Below are 5,799 nucleotides of genomic sequence, written 5' to 3'. Positions count from 1 at the left end.
TCCTTCTCCTACTAGGAATGGGAAAGAGGAGGGGAATCCTACTTGGACTAGGGAGTCCTAGTAGGATTCCCCACACCTGGCGCGCCCCCCTTGGGCCGGTCACCTCTTCCCTCCCCTCCTTTATATACGTGGCCAGGGGGCACCCCATAGACACACAAGTTGATCTTTTAGCCGTGTGCGGTGCCCCCTTGTCACGACCGGTTTTCCAATAAAAATGTTTATTGAGAAACCGACCTTTTGAGTCCAGTATGAGGAAAATCCTCCTTACTGGTAGACAAAATCTTGATACAATAAGTCAGTAGCATATAATATATTACAAGGTCGAGCTAAGGCTGCTCAACAAATTATTACAAGCACGCCAATAATTATACATAATGGCGGATATGACACAGTGGTGTGGAGGCATACTACTGACTCGAGGATAGGGTGGTGGTGGAAAATCACAGCGGGGAGCGAGATACATGACTCTAAAACTGGCATCTCATCGAGCGTCGGGGTGAGGCTCGATGAATTTATTTGGTAGCAGAAGCGGATATAATACAGTGACCAAATCCAGGGTCGCACGAGACTGACTAGGATTCCTCTAGGCGTCGGACTCACTATCAAATTCTTCATCCATGAGATCGCCTTCGTCAGCATCTGGCCAAATCAACAAGCCAGGTGAGTACTTTGAAAGTACTCGCAAGACAGTTCGGACGTAAGATATAACAAATGCATGCATGGATGCGTCATGATTAATTTACCAATGCACATTCAAAATTTAGCAAGCAAGGTAAGTAAAAAGGGAATCGGCGGTAGTCCGCCTGAAAACCCAACAAAAAGAAATAATAGGAAACCGATCGGGTGTCTGAAGCGACGCCTCGAAGGGTGAACAAATAAATAAAGATCATGCCGCAGTCGGGCGTCTAAGCGACACCACGTAAAGGGCTTAAACTGAAAATAAAAGACATGCATGCCATAGTCGGACGTCGGGGAGACATCACAGAAAGGGCTTATATTGAAAGTAAATAACAGTACTGCCGCAGTCGGACGTCTGAGCGACATCGCAGAAAGGGCTTTTATTGAAAGTAAATAATAACAATGCCACAGTCGGACGTCTAAGTGACATCGCAGAAAGGGCTTTCACTGAAAGTAAATAATAACAATGCCACAGTCGGACGTCTGAGCGACATCGCAGAAAGGGCTTTTATTGAAAGTAAATAATAACAATGCCACAGTCGGACGTCTGAGCGACATCACAGAAAGGGCTTTTATTCACAAGTAAATAATACTCATAATAAATATTCAATTCATGATAATAAACGGGTTAGTCCATCCACAGGAATAAACATTTAACTGGACTTAGCACTCATGTGATTCACCGGAGTCTCTGTCCTCAAAACTGACATTTGTTAGGATAAGATAATGCCGAATTTGGACATGGAATAGATGATTCAAAGGAATATATGACTCGGCAGAGTTTGTACGAAATTTTTTCCCACAGCCAACGGATTTCCGTAGTCATGAAGGACTAGTTCCGTTTACGGTATTTCGGAAGAAAACACAGCTAACCAGTACACACCCATCCTACCTCTCGATGCCAGGAATCACCCTAGACATCGTCCAAGAAAAACTTTTGAGACGGGGAGATCACAATCTCGAATAGCATGGGATCAAATTTATGTACGCGCGCTCTAAGGGGTGCCCCCCTCTCGGTCCCAACCGGAAACACCCACGCCCCCTGACCGGATGACTAGCTTTAATCCAGGGCCATGGAACCATCATCACGGCCTCTCCTTTTGGTGTGTACCAAGAAAGCATTTTGCAACTTACTAAGCCATATTCCTTGTGGAAAACGTGTGGTAGTACAGGGAAGGAAAAATGGAAGGAATTGGACCGATACGGGTTGACACTGAAGTCATATAGTCTGGCATAAGACTGGCATGCTACAACACTGCCATCTTACCCATCCTCATGCCAACACATGGCCATGCATACTCACATCCATCCACTTATGGATTTTCGAAACTCACTTGCCTCATCGTTGCATGTAACATGACATTCGTCGGTATGCTCATCAACATGCCATGAAACTACTTAATGCAAACATGCCAAAACAATCATCATATCAAAAGTTCAAACATGCTTGCCTGGTTCAGAGTAGTCGGAGCCTAGCTCGGTGAAGTTCGCGGTCCAGTCACCTCCTTCGGTATCTATGGTATAAAGAAACATACGCGCTAACGTAAATACCGTGAGGTGCACAAAATTATTCCAAATATTTTTCAAATAAATCTGATAAAAAACTAGACAAAATTCTAAGGAGGACAGAAAAAGAATCAATCAAAAATACTTTTTTGTTTAAAAGTTATAAGGGTTTTAGTCCAGGGACTCATCTATAATGAAACAGAAAGTTCCCAGGGGCTAACTTATAAAAACAGAAAACGCTTCGATTGAGAATACGCCGGCCCAGAGGGGAGACGCATTTTGGCAGAAGACGTTTTCAGAAAACGGTTCATTTAAAAGATCAGAGAGGCTGACAGGCGGGTCCCGCCCGTCAGGTTTGAAATTTCTAAAGAGGCGGCAGAGCTCGACGGTGCCCGAGAGCCGCGATGGTCGCCGGCAGCGATCCACGGCGAGGCAGGGGGGTCGGAGGTTACCAATGTGTTCACCGTGTCCTTCCGCGTCGGTGGGTGGTGGTGGTGGTCGCCGGCGAGCACCACGTCGACGGCGGCCCTTGCTCCGGCGGACGGTGGTTCGGGCGTTGATGGAGCTCGCCGAGGAGGGCTGCAAGGATCGAATCAAAGTGGGGGTTAGCTCTCTGGTTGCTCGAGGAGGTTACTGACGAAGTTTGGGCGCCGGGGATGGTCTCACCGGAGTGAATCAAGACGGAGGCCGAGGCGGAACGAGGCGGCCGGAGTCGAGGAAGAAGGGCCCCTCGAGGCTCTTCCAGTTGCTGGGCGGGGTCCAGTGTGGTGGTGGAGGTGTGCGGGGGCGAGAGTGAGCTTGGGGGCGCTATATATAGCCGGCCCGAGGTGGTTGCCGTGAACGGGATAAGTCCGGCGAGTGATTACGGCAGCGCTGTGGTTGGGCAGTTGGATTAGGGGCTTGGGCATTGACTAGATGAAGTAACGAGCCCATCCCGGTGCGTAACTCAGCAAGGGGGGAGGAGGTTACGGCCTGTCCCAACAGAACGGCCGTGCGGCATGTTCCTGCGTGTGCCAGGCCACGGCGACGGTGCTGCATGCGTGAGCTCCCAGCTGGCTTGGGCGGTGCAGAACGGCGTTGTGCCGTAGGGTGCCTTCTGTCGGCCGCCACGGGAGGTCCCGACGCCGCAGAAGACGCCGGCGAGGGTGGGCCAGCGTGCCACCGACGCCAGGAACCGGCCAAGCGTGCGTGCGGTGCTCCGGACAGGGAGGAGGGGCTGTGCGCAACGCGCCAGGCGCACTGTCGACGCGTGACTGAACTCTGACGAAGGAAAAACGACACTGAACTCTGAAACTCGGAACTTTTCTGAAAATGTAGGGAAACAGTGCCGTCCAGGTGTTCGACAGAATGATTTTGGTATGTAGGGGTTTCTCCTTGAGCTGAAACTTGGTGGGGTGGCCTCTCATTGCACCAGGAGGCTGCCTGAATTTTGGTAGAATTTTTGGAGAAGAGGAGATATGAATTCCACCAAATTTGGCAAATCTGGTCCAAACTTGCAGATACTGAAATTTGAAAAATTTGAAAAGAGGGAGAGTGGATCAAGATGGTTCTGGGTTGTGGATGCTAAGGACAATCCAGAGGAGTTGGTTTGAGATAAAAACTCAAAGGCAATGAGGTACTTGCTTTGAAAATTACTTAGGCTCATAATGAAAGACAGAATTGTTTTGGGAGATAAAATAAATGAAATAAAATTCAAAAATGGTTTGGACTTGATGGGACAGAGAATTTAGATTGTTCCAAAGTGGAGGGAGGGGTTTTGGGAGGTCTTTCCACATGAGGCAAAATAAAATCATTGGTGGTTCCAAATGAGAGAAGCCCCAAAAACTCCTAGGGTTTTCCTTTTAAATGAAAATAATCAAATTAAAAAAAATACATTTGAGAGGAGAAGAATTCAGAAGAAAAGTTTCCATAATTCAAACACCCAATTTGAAAAGGATGTAAATGAAAATCCTTGCCAAAGGTGAAAGTTTTTAAGAGAGAGGTTTTCTGAAAAAAAAAATTAATGGCCTCTCTTCAAAAACCAACAAAGTTTTTGCTAAAAACCAAAAGAAAATTTTGGAGTGTCACACCCCTCCACAGTTACACACCTCGGTCATATCATCGTAGTGCTTAGGCGAAGCCCTGCGCCGGTAACTTCATCATCACCGTCGCCACACTGTCGTGCTGATGGAACTCTCCCTCGTCCTCAACTGGATCAAGAGATCGAGGGACGTCATTGAGCTGAACATGTGCTGAACGTGGAGGTGCCGTACGTTCGATGCTTGGATCGGTTGGATCGCGAAGACGTTCAACTACATCAACCGCGTTACTAAACGCTTCCGCTTTCGGTCTACGTGGGTACGTAGACACACTCTCCCCTCTTGTTGCTATGCATCTCCTAGATAGATCTTGCGTTTTCGTAGGTAATTTTTTGAAATACTATGTTCCCCAACAGTAATGTCACTGTCTTCTATCTCGGCAGGTGTAATATCATTCATAGCTTCTTGATATAACGTAAAAGGTATAACACTCACACTAGCACCCAAATCACATGAACCATGATAACAATGATCTCCCATTTTAACAAAAACAACGGGCATGCCAACAACAAGCTTATTCTTATCTTTAGGATTAGGTTTAGCAATTCTAGTTGCTTCATTGCAGAAGTAAATAACACGCCCATCCATATTATCGACCAATAGATCTTTAACCATAGCAATATTAGGCCCAACTTTAAGTTTTTAGAGGGTCTAGGTGTTATAATATTACTTTTGTTAACCACTGAAAGGATCGATATAGTTGACTAGAGGGGGGGGTGAATAGGCAACTAACAATTTTTAGCTTTTCTTTACCAATTTAAACTTTGCATCAAAGTAGGTTCTCTAGATATGCAACTAGGTGAGGAACCTATATGATGCAACAACAACAAGAACACAAGCAAGCAAGGGATACAACACGAAGTAATCTTGCACAAGTAACAGTACGAGATAACCAAGAGTGGAGCCGGTGAAGACGAGGATGTGTTACCAAAGTTCCTTCCCTTTGAAGGGAAGTACGTCTCCGTTGGAGCGGTGTGGGGGCACAATGCTCCCCAAGAAGCCACTAGGGCCACTGTAATCTCCTCATGCCCTCACACAATGCGAGATCCCATGATTCCACTATTGGTGCCCTTGAAGGCGGCAACCGGACCTTTACAAACAAGGTTGGGGATCTCTCCACAACTTAATTGGAGTCTCCCAACGAAACCCTGGAGCTTCACCACAATGGAACATGGCTCCGAAGTGACCCCTTCTGTCTAGGGCGCTCAAGTACCCATGAGTAACAAAATCCACACAAGAAAGTATGGGGGAATCAAATATCCTCTGGTGGAAGTGTAGATCTAGGTCTCCTCCTTCAATCCCTAGAAAATCAACAAGTTTGAGTAGCTAGAGAGAGATCGGGCAAGAGAGCTTCAATGGCAATAATAGAGGAGAGAGAGAGGCAAAAGGTAGGTGGGAGGTGGGAGAAGCACCTCCTTAAATAGGGTCCCCTCAGATCCAACCGTTATGCGCAGAAATGCATAGGAGCGGTACTTCCGCAATAGACACCGGTACAACTGGTGAATGCGGGAAACTCCTGCTAGGGAACCAGGACGGT

The sequence above is a fragment of the Triticum urartu genome, chromosome 7 (assembly GCF_003073215.2).
Source record: "Triticum urartu cultivar G1812 chromosome 7, Tu2.1, whole genome shotgun sequence".
NCBI classification, from domain to species: Eukaryota; Viridiplantae; Streptophyta; class Magnoliopsida; order Poales; family Poaceae; genus Triticum; species Triticum urartu.
The sequence above is the reverse complement of the archived record's forward strand: the minus strand, read 5'-3'. Positions refer to the sequence as shown.